This window comes from Lycorma delicatula, chromosome 1, assembly GCF_047948215.1.
Source record: "Lycorma delicatula isolate Av1 chromosome 1, ASM4794821v1, whole genome shotgun sequence".
Classification (NCBI taxonomy): domain Eukaryota; kingdom Metazoa; phylum Arthropoda; class Insecta; order Hemiptera; family Fulgoridae; genus Lycorma; species Lycorma delicatula.
The window spans coordinates 373451181-373462570 of record NC_134455.1 but is presented as its reverse complement, the minus strand read 5'-3'; the positions used below and the strand labels follow the sequence as shown (position 1 = coordinate 373462570).

The 11390-nt window shown below is 31.2% G+C and overlaps 1 pseudogene; it reads right to left on the bottom strand.

Moving 5' to 3' along the window:
- Positions 1 to 693: 693 nt before the first annotated feature.
- On the bottom strand, positions 694 to 5754 carry LOC142317951 (uncharacterized; annotated as a pseudogene).
- Positions 5755 to 11390: the final 5636 nt, after the last annotated feature.

Below are 11390 nucleotides of genomic sequence, written 5' to 3'. Positions count from 1 at the left end.
CCTAAGCAACAATTTTATTGGAAGTAACATCCTCAAGAAATTATGTTGGGAATAATAACTGTAACATATAATACTAATTACAAGCATATGTAAATCTAAAATAATGCAATGAAGAATTACAGTAAATATAAATCATAATGAAAGAACTGTTTCTAGCTCATAAAAAAGCTGATTTGGCACTCATCTTTTAAATAAGTACCTGATATTTATAAGATGTAAAGCTCCTAAAACGGTTTCCTATTTGAACAGGTTATAAAAATAATAAATTACAAAAAAACTTACAATAACCTTATTTTCTTTTATTTTTATTAGAAAGAATAAATTCTCAAAATATTAAAGAAAAACCATTCCAGTAAAATTAAGTGGGTATGCTGATGCTAAATAGCATATAACTTGAACAGTACGTACACAAATTAAAAAAATTCCTTCTATGTGCACATTGGAATAATACTATGCAGAGGCTGTAAAATGCTATCCAAAAATGTTTTGTCAATTTTGTACAAAATATTTTATTACTCTTACATTATATTAACAAAAATTTAAAAACTTAAAATCATTTCAAAAATTTTAGATAAATAGTACTATGTACCAATGATTAAGATTTCATAAAACTGTAATTTTAATTCTTACAAAATTTATGTGAGTGTAATAAAACACTGACTATTATATTATGAAGATTTTAAGCCTTGTACTTTATGTTTGTGAAGTAGAATCACCCTGTAGTTTTCCAATCACATGCTTAACCCAGCCTCGAGAAGTAGTTGCACATGTGTTTTCAATAATTGTTGAAGCAACTGAGCTAGAATCCCCTTCATCAGGTTCTTGTTTAGATATACTTTTAATTGTTTGTGTCAGTGGGGGTGGAGGGGGTTGCTGTTTATTAGTAATCTAAACAGTTCGTAAATTGCTTAGTTTAACTGGAATAGCTGAAGGTATTTTATGTCTTTTAATATTTGGTTTATAAATGATTTCAATACTTTCTTCAGGATCACTAAATACCGCACTATCTCTATACGTTTCACTATCTATGGTGTTTTCAATTGCTTCAAATGAACGTTCATAAAAACTATCTGCCGAACCATCGCTTTCAATAATGTGTTCTTCTGTTACCTTTTTGAATCAACCTTCTGTTGATTCTGTGTTGAATTAGATGCTACACTTCCACCGTAACCTGATGTTTTATCTCTATCACTTGATGAAGTTAAATTTGAGACTAGTGAAAGAACTGATTACGGCCTAATGCCAAGAAGCAGCTTTTTTTGATGATGTTATCGATGGAAATAACACCCTTGGATCTGCATAATCTGACCCATGAGCAATTCGAGCCCCAAGTCCAGAACTACCTTGTTTATAAACTGGAAGATTGCTTTCTTCATCCTTTCGATGCCTTAACTTTGCTAAAGCTTGCATTAAACGACCTCTTTTTTCCATCTCTGTCTCATCTAACATTTCAGAACTGACCCTCAAACTGGCCAATTTACTGCTTACACTTGATATTACATGTTTTAATGTAGCTTTTGTAACACTGGGTCTATAAATCTTATACTCTGGGTGAACATTAAGATGTTGCATACTTACACTATATTCAATAGTAGTCTCTTCTTCAGTCGTGTAATCTACAGGGGTGGGTACAGGAAACTTATGTTTCCAAGTTAAACAACTATTCTTCTCTCTGTCCATGTACTGTTCCATATCATCTAAATTAAGTTCTTGAGGTTTGTCTGAAGCAATGGTGATAGGTCTTTCTGGAGTTGATCGCCATTCAGGAGTATGACTAAGAGGAAAGCTATGTGGTAATGATCCAGATTTTTTGCTTGTAGGACTTGCAACAGCAAGATGTTGATGTTGTTGACGAAGTCATACAGCTGGAGAAGTAGGTGAAAGTCTTAATAAGCTGCACCCAACTACTGACTCATCTGGTGAACTGTTCTGACTGGAAAATGACTGTGAACGCTTCAAGCTCATTTTCTGCTCATCTAGCAAATGAACACCTTCCCACACATGTTGCAAATTATCATACTCACCTGACAAATCCTGCCGACTCAAACTTTCCTGATCTGACCAGCAACTTCTAAGAGATCTGAAAAAGAATATTAAACATTAAAGTTTAAATTTAACTAGAAGGCCACAAAAAAAATCAAATATACGATTCTAAATTGATAATCGATAGTACAAATTTTTTCCTCAATTTATTTATCAAAAATAGTTGTGTTTTAAGATTTAAGATACTGAATGAATGAATAATGGTAATACAATTTATTAATCTATTTTATAATTATTATTACTGCTATTTATTGTTTGTGAACAATTAGGAAAAATAAATTATGATTTTTGACAGGCAATATGTTCAATCATGTAAGCAAGTTCTTTCTTCTTTCTCTTATTTGTTGGTGTTGATTCTTCTTACTTATTGCTTATAAGCATTTAAGAAAAAAAAATCATACGATTTTTGACAGGCAGTATGTTCAATTATGTGAGGATGAAATTTTTATTGCTAAATGTTAACTAATAGTTCCTTTCTTTTATTAATAAAATTAATAAATAAATAAAAATACAAGTATGAAATATAATTAAAATTAATGTACGCTTAGAAATTAAATAAAATAATCAGTAAATCAATTGTCAATGTACTGCTTCAAGTAGGAGAGAGTCATGGAGGGAGCTGTGTGCAGCCACCTGGTGCACCGCCATTGGTCTGCTACGCGCCACAATTTTATTGCTAAATATAAACTAATAATCCCTTTCTTTTGTTAATAAAATTAATAAATAATAAGTAAATACAAATACAAATAAAAATGATCTATGCATAGAAATTAAATTAAATAATTTGTAAATTATTTGACACTGGATTGCTTCTAGCAGGAGAGAGTTGTAGTAAGAGCCATGTGCAGTTGCCCGGCACACCACCATTGGTCCACTTTGCGCCACAATTTTATTACTAAATATTACTACTAATCCCTTTCTTTTACTTACACGACTGCCCAAAAAGGAGTGTAATACATTTAAGATGTATGTATGTTTGTTTGTTCCACTGTAGCAGCTCAATGGCTGAATCAATTTAGATGTTATGACCACACATTGGAATCCTTACACTAGCGAGAGTATGATAGGCTATATAAAAAATAGGTTTAACAAATTTAAAAAAAATATATACAAGATTGTCACCCACGCTCTTCAATTATCCTACATTTAATAGCAATATTCATCACCAATGCTTTTTTTGGCAGTTGTGTTTTTAATTTTCGATATTCATCTCTTGCTGTTTGATGAGCTACATAAAAATATTATCATTCTATAATCATGATTCCAAAATTATGATTCTATAATTCACCTAACAATACTAACTATAGTAACCTAGAACTAAATACTGGCTAAGGCCAGCCAGTAGTATTACACCTAAGATTATACTGATTTTGCTGTATAAAAATGGATTATAATCCTATTTCTAAATTCAATTTAATCTCTTTTGAACCTGATACATCATTTTACATGCATTAAAAACTCAATAAGAGAATAATAAATTTAAAATTTATGAGAGATTTTATGAAAATATAGTATCATGTAGTTACATGAACACTACTAATCAATGTATAGACAATATACCATCTCCAGTAAGACTAGTTCTTTCATTAGACCAAAGTGTGCTGGATTGTGGTAGATAATGCGGACGTTGTGTAAAAGCACACTTATTCCTAACCATGATAATACTTTCATATTACATGCAGATCAATTCGTTGTGGCGGTAGTTCGTGTAGTTTGAGGTTCATCTTCTTCGTCACTAGTTTCTGCAGTTGGACTACGTCTTCTCCAAACTCGTTGCTTCCTTAGCACCCGTTGAAATTCACGGTTTTGATTCAGCAGTTGGATGATTATATCTTCCAGAGTACACTTTTTTTTCAATTTGTGGTTTCTCTGCACTTAAGTCCGATTCAGAAATTCGTATTTCAACAGTAGATTTGTTACAGCGGTTCATAAAGCAGCTAGGTTCAGATTTCCTACGAATTGTCCCACATCGATCCTTAAATAAGAAACACAATATAAGTTAACTAAACTACAAATATTATCTGAACAACCATACAAATAAAATAACAATAAACAATTTAGATAATTTATTCAGAAAATCAGATTCCTTTAGTCTATTTAAAAGTTACCATACAAACCAAATTAAATGTTAAATATTTTTCAATAACTTATTTCAAAACTGTTTTAGTAGACCTTGCAAACCACATTTAGTAATGTTGTTTTCACTAAGGTGACAGTTGATGTTGGTGTATTTCTAATTTGGTAAATACGAGGTGTGATCAAAAAATACGGTGAATAATTTTTTATTAAAAAAGTAATAAGGTTACATAGAATTCGATGAAATCTTCTTCAAAGTACTGTCCTTGGCTAGCAATGCACTTATCCCAACGTTGACTCCATGACTGGAGGCATTTCTGAAAGGTGTCTTTCGGAAGGGCTTTCAGCTGCTCGGTCGTGGCCCTCTCAATGTCAGCAATGGTGTCAAAACGTATTCCTTTAAGCACAGTTTTAATTTTTGGTAAGAGCCAAAAGTCGCATGGTGCTAAATCCGGTGAGTATGGCGGATGTGGACAGACAGGAACACTTTTTTCGGCCAAAAACTCGCGAATGAGAAGCGAGGTGTGACACGGCGCGTTGTCGTGGTGAAGAAGGAAGACAATGGTCCATTTTTTTGGTCACCTTTTTCGTACGTCCTTTCGCAAACGTTGCAGTACACCCTTAAAAAGTTCAGAGTTTACAGTTGTTCCCCTTGGAACGAACTCTGATCGCACTATGCCCTCACTATCGAAAAAAAACAACGAGCATGACCTTGATGTTGAATTTTGACTGACGTGCCTTTTTAGGGCGAGATGAACTGGTTTTCCATTGGGGACTCTGCATTTTGGTCTCAGGGTCATAGCCATAGAGCCAACTTTCATCTCCAGTTACAATTTTGGCCATGAAGTCCGGATTTGCATGAAGACGACCCTTCAAATCCGTGCAAATTGACACACAATTTTCAAAATCCATGTTGCGCGACAGACACGATAAACACAACCTCACTCTAGCGGCTCTGACAGCTGACTGGCAAGCTCAAACGTGTTACAACTTGTACCTGCCTGTCCCAGTTGATCACGCTATTGGACAAATTACAGCATATCGATGTAGCGTCGGCAGTTGCCGTTATAAAAATTCATTCACCGTATTTTTTTATCACACCTCGTATGTAATAAAAATGTGATCATAAAATGTACTGGATATGAATCATGTCTGTACATTTAACATATGTTGTTATGTGTTTTTATATTGTTTATTAAATAGCTTTCAAATATGTTGGTGTTTATTTGTAAGTACAATATCAAGATTAATGTAGATTTTGTTATGGAGGGTTTTCAATTGTTCATTGAATCTTTATTTGAAGCTGCTTACATTTGATCATTGTGTAGTGACAGCAGTTCAGTTTATATATCAGGAATATTGTGTTCATTTAGTGATTTTTTTCTGTATGAATTTTGTTTTAGTTGTTATTCCAAAGGCCATATCATACTCTGATTTGTTTATACTCATAAACTATTTGCTTTAATTCTTTAACTTATATTTTTAATGTAATGTATTTTTTGTTTTGTTTATTTTTTTGTTAATTTCTATTTATTTTTATAAGACTTTATCACTGAGTGTGCTGTTACATCCATTTGAGTGGGCTAGGTGTTTTATAATAGTATCGAGTACTTCTATGAGGTCTTCAGGTGACATAGTTAACTGTAGATAATATAAATGCTCATAATTTATGTGAGGTTGAGTGGTTTAAAATGTTATGAAGGTGACCAACTTCCATTGCTGGTTTTCTGTGTATTTTTTAAGTGTATTTTTGTTTGTTGTTTGTAATAGTGAGCTCAAGAAAATTCGTTTTTTTAATGTGTTCATATTCAGGTGTAAAGTTTAATCGGTATAATTTGCTTATCTGTGGTAATAACTGCCTTACAATGCCTTGGTACAATAAGTTTATTCATTGTAAATATAATATGTGATCTTGTTTAATTTTGGTAAGTAACACAGTTTATCATTCTACATGTTGCAGATATTTCAGCTATACTACTGGAAATATAACCCATAGGAAAGCCGTTAGATTACATGCACATTTGTTTGAGAATATAATATTGTTTTGTAATAATGTCTAGTACTGTATTATTTTTGAGATGTATTCTTATGGTACTTCATTTGTTTTATCTGATTTTAAGAATAAAGTTTTCTATTACTGGGGTGTAAATGAATTAATGCTAATGTTACGTTATGGGGTATGATGAAGTTTTTAATTTCTTTATGTGATCTGTTTTTCTTCCTTGTAGAAAATAAAAAAAGTACTGTGATCACAAAAAATTTTGTTTTCAGATTTCAATGGAAATATCCATTTTGACCATCCCTGAATCCATTTTGACTAGTTTTGGTGTGACGTCTGTACATACGTATGTATGTACAGATGTACGTATGTATGTATCTCGCACAACTCAAAAACAATTATCCATAGAATGTTGAAATTTTGGATTTAGGACTGTTGTACATCTAGTTGTGCACACCCCTTTAGATTGCAATCGACTAGATCAATGTGTCCAAAAAAGCCAAAATAAAAAAAGATTTTGGTTTTGGACTTTTTCTTAACTGCAGTAATAAGTCCTCATTGAGAGCTTTTCAACAATATATGATAAGTGGTACTTATTTTCATTGGTTTCAGAGTTATAGCCAAAAGAAATTTTAATTAATGAAATATTTAGAACTTATAAAGGGAACTTATACATAGGTTCGAATTCGACTTCATATACATTTAAAAAATTTTTTTTTTTTTTTAATTTAAATATATTGATTTATTAATAATTGTTAAACTCTGATTGTAAAAATATTTTAACAATAAATAATAATTCAATAACAACAACAAAAAAAAATCAGAAGTTATAAGTGAAATAAAATTTTATGTACTTTTCATTTTAATTCAATAATTAAAATCAATAGGTTATTAATATTTATTTCACTAGGCTAATAATTATTAATAAATCTATATAAGAGGTTTGTTCAAAAAAAGACTAAACTTTTTAATTACGTGCCAACGGAGATATTTAGTGACATGCAGTTGGAAGCATTGAGTTCCTCATAACCTTCTCTCTAACCACATGTTCTTGGATTGTTGATATCTCATTTAGTTTCTGTGTTATTGTTATTTCAGTGCAACACGTTTAAGTGCTAGTAGTGATTTTTGTAATGTGTGTTTTTCAGGAGCAACAATACAACATAAAGTTTTGTGTTAAAGGGGAAAACTTTCACAGAAACTTTTCAAGTTTTGAAACAATCTTACAGAGATGATGCTCTGGGTCATATTCAATGCTGCAAATGGTTCACAATTTAAAAGTGGTTGTCAGCCAATTGAAGATGACCCTCGACCAAGAAGGCCTTCGACTTCAACTGATGACACGTTCAGAAAATCAACGATCTGAGGCGAGCAAATCGCTGATTGATTGTCAGAGAACTTGCAGAAAGGGTTAGCATCTCGATTGGATCATGCTGTGACATTTTGACTGAAAAATTGAATATGCGTAGGCAGCAAAGTTTGTTCTGTATTTGATGAATAAAAAGCAGAAAGAACATAGAGTGGACAATTGCTGTCAACTCCTTGAACAAGCCGATGACAATGAAATATTCATGCAAAGGATCATAACGTGAGACGAAAGCTGGGTTTACAGCTACGACATTGAGACAAAAGTTCAATCATCAAAAAATCACACATTAAAAAAATCGCTACTAACACTTAAACATGTTGCACTCATATAACAATAACAAGAAAACTAAATGAGATATCACAATCCAAGAACATGTGGTTACAGAGGAGGTTATGCAGAAACACTGCTGCCAGCCGCATGTCACTAAATATCTCCACTGTCACGTAATTAAAAACGTGAGGTTTTCTTTTTTTTAAACAAACCTCGTATTTAAATTTAAAAAAATATATGTATATGAAATTTGATTCGAACCAGTGTGTCCAGGTTACGGATACAACACATCTCACTTACACCACATAACTACTTGAGTGACGTGAAACAAAATTAATGTATAAACTAATATAAAATGCTGATATCCAAAATGGATGCTTATTTTCGACAATATTATCTAAGATAAAGTCACCAGCGTTAAAATTAGTTATTAGTTCAAATAATTATAAATTACGTAGAAAATATAAGAATACTAGTGATGAAGAAAGTAAAAGGAACTATCGCCAATTAAGAAATGCTATAAATAGGAAATGCAAACTGGCGAAAGAACAGTGGATTAAAGAAAAGTGTTCAGAAGTGGAAAGAGAAATGAACATTGGTAAAATAGACGGAGCATACAGGAAAGTTAAGGAAAATTTTGGGGTACATAAATTAAAATCGAATAATGTGTTAAACAAAAATGGTACACCAATATGTAATACGAAAGGTAAAGTCGATAGATGGGTGGAATATATTGAAGAGTTATACGGAGGAAATGAATTAGAAAATGGTGTTATAGAGGAAGAAGAGGAAGTTGAGGAGGATGAAATGGGAGAAACAATACTGAGATCTGAATTTAAGAGAGCATTAAAAGATTTGAATGGCAGAAAGGCTCCTGGAATAGACGGAATACCTGTAGAATTACTGCGCAGTGCAGGTGAGGAAGCGATTGATAGATTATACAAACTGGTGTGTAATATTTATGAAAAAGGGGAATTTCCATCAGACTTCAAAAAACTGTTATAGTCATGATACCAAAGAAAGCAGGGGCAGATAAATGTGAAGAATACAGAACAATTTGTTTAACTAGTCATGCATAAAAAATCTTAACTAGAATTCTATACAGAAGAATTGAGAGGAGAGTGGAGGAAGTGTTAGGAGAAGACCAATTTGGTTTCAGGAAAGGTATAGGGACAAGGGAAGAAATTTTAGGCCTCAGATTAATAGTAGAAGGAAGATTAAAGAAAAACAAACCAACATACTTGGCGTTTATAGACCTAGAAAAGGCATTTGATAACGTAGACTGGAATAAAATGTTCAGCATTTTAAAAAAATTAGTGTTCAAATACAGAGATAGAAGAACAATTGCTAACATATACAGGCACCAAACAGCAACAGTAATAATTGAAGTACATAAGAAAGAAGCCGTAATAAGAAAGGGAGTCCGACAAGGATGTTCCCTATCTCCGTTACTTTTTAATCTTTACATGGAACTAGCAGTTAATGATGTTTAATTTAGATTATGATGTTAATTATGATGTTAATGATGTTAATTTAGATTCGGAGTAACAGTACAAGGTGAAAAGATGAAGATGCTACGATTTGCTGATGATATAGTAATTCTAGCCGAGAGTAAAAAGGATTTAGAAGAAACAATGAACGGCATAGATGAAGTCCTACGCAAGAACTATCGCATGAAAATAAACAAGAAAAAAACAAATGTAATGAAATGTTGTAGAAATAACAAAGATGGACCACTGAATTTGAAAATAGGAGTAGAAAATATTATGGAAGTAGATGAATTTTGTTATTTGGGAAGTAGAATTACTAAAGATGGACGAAGGAGGAGCGATATAAAAAGCCGAATAGCACAAGCGAAACGAGCCTTCAGTAAGAAATATAATTTGTTTAAATCAAAAATTAATTTAAATCTCAGGAAAAGATTTTTGAAAGTATATGTTTGGAGTGTCGCTTTATATGGAAGTGAAACTTGGACGATCGGAGTATCTGAGAAGAAAAGATTAGAAGCTTTTGAAATGGGGTGCTACAGGAGAATGTTAAAAATCAGATGGATGGATAAAGCGTCATATGAAGAGGTTTTGCGACAAATAGATGAAGAAAGAAGCATTTGGAAAAATATAGTTAAAAGAAGAGACAGATATATACTAAGGCACATACTAAGGCATCCTGGAATAGTCGCTTTTATATTGGAAGGACAGATAGAAGGGAAAAATTGTGTAGGCAGGCTACGTTTGGAATATGTAAAACAAATTGTTAGGGATGTAGGATGTAGAGGGTATACTGAAATGAAACGACTAGCACTAGATAGGGAATCTTGGAGAGCTGTATCAAACCAGTCAAATGATTGAAGACAAAAAAAAAAATAATTATAAAGGTCAATGATAGGTACTGTTAAATGTTTATTTAGATAAGCGACATTGTTTTACTTTAAATACGCTGTTAAATGCATGAAGATTTTGACACTATTTATAACTACTCATGTTTTTACAAAAAAAAGAAGTTACTTTAATTTAAATAGTGTACATTCAATTAATGTACATCAAAGTGTAAGAATATAAACCTTAGGATTACAATCGATTTATAAATAAAAAGAAACGAATGCATAAAGATTTCTATAATTAATTCACGATGTGTAAATACAATTTTTCATTTACTATACTTATTTAAAAAAATATTTAAGCGTATAGAACTGGCTACAATTTTATTTACTTGCATGCTATCCTTAGTTACCAGCATCTAATTGCAAAAGTATTACGGTGCTATTCACAACATCATTCAGTATCTGTAATTCCAGAATAGATTACAACAAACAATTACGTTAAAATAATAAAATTAAAATTTATTGCTAACACATTAAAGTAAATTTAAGTAAATACTTTCTCTAAGAAAGATCAGATTTAGTAGTGATGTTCGAAGAAGAGAGCTACGTAGTACACCCAAATATCTAGCGTATTACTTAAATTTTTTTAACTGCTACTGTTCACAAGACAGAAACTTATAAATATCAGAATCTCTATATACATGTAAATAAGAAAAAACATAAAGCTCACTACAGTTAACTTTTAATTCGAACATCTAACGCTCTTTTTGCAATTTATTTCTTGTCGCGATATTATTTCAAGTGAACCTTTTTCAAAAAGTAAGCCTTTTTGATTTACCTAATTAATAATTTTTGTTTTACAAATATTTTACTTTTTCGTAGTATGTAATACATTCTGAATCTACTTTTTTCAGAACAGAAATCAATTAAAAAAAAAATTAATTTAATTGTTCAACAAGATAAATTAACAAATAACACTATATCCTTAGAATTAATCTTATAACTTTAAATAAATTTTCGAATTCTCATGTTTTATAATTTAGGTTCCGATGGAGATTGATTAACATAAGACGTATTTGGAAAACTTTTTTATTTCATAAATAACTCTTCGTTAATACAATTCTGGGGTGCATCATTCCTAATTAAAAAAAAAAAATGACAACGAAATCTCAATATCTTAAACTAAACTTAAAATAATTCAATTAAATTAATTAAATTAAATTATTTAAATTATTAAATTATTTTAATTCAATAAAATTATAAAATTTATGTTCATCATTAACAACTTATTTCTTAATTTTTAAAAATAAACT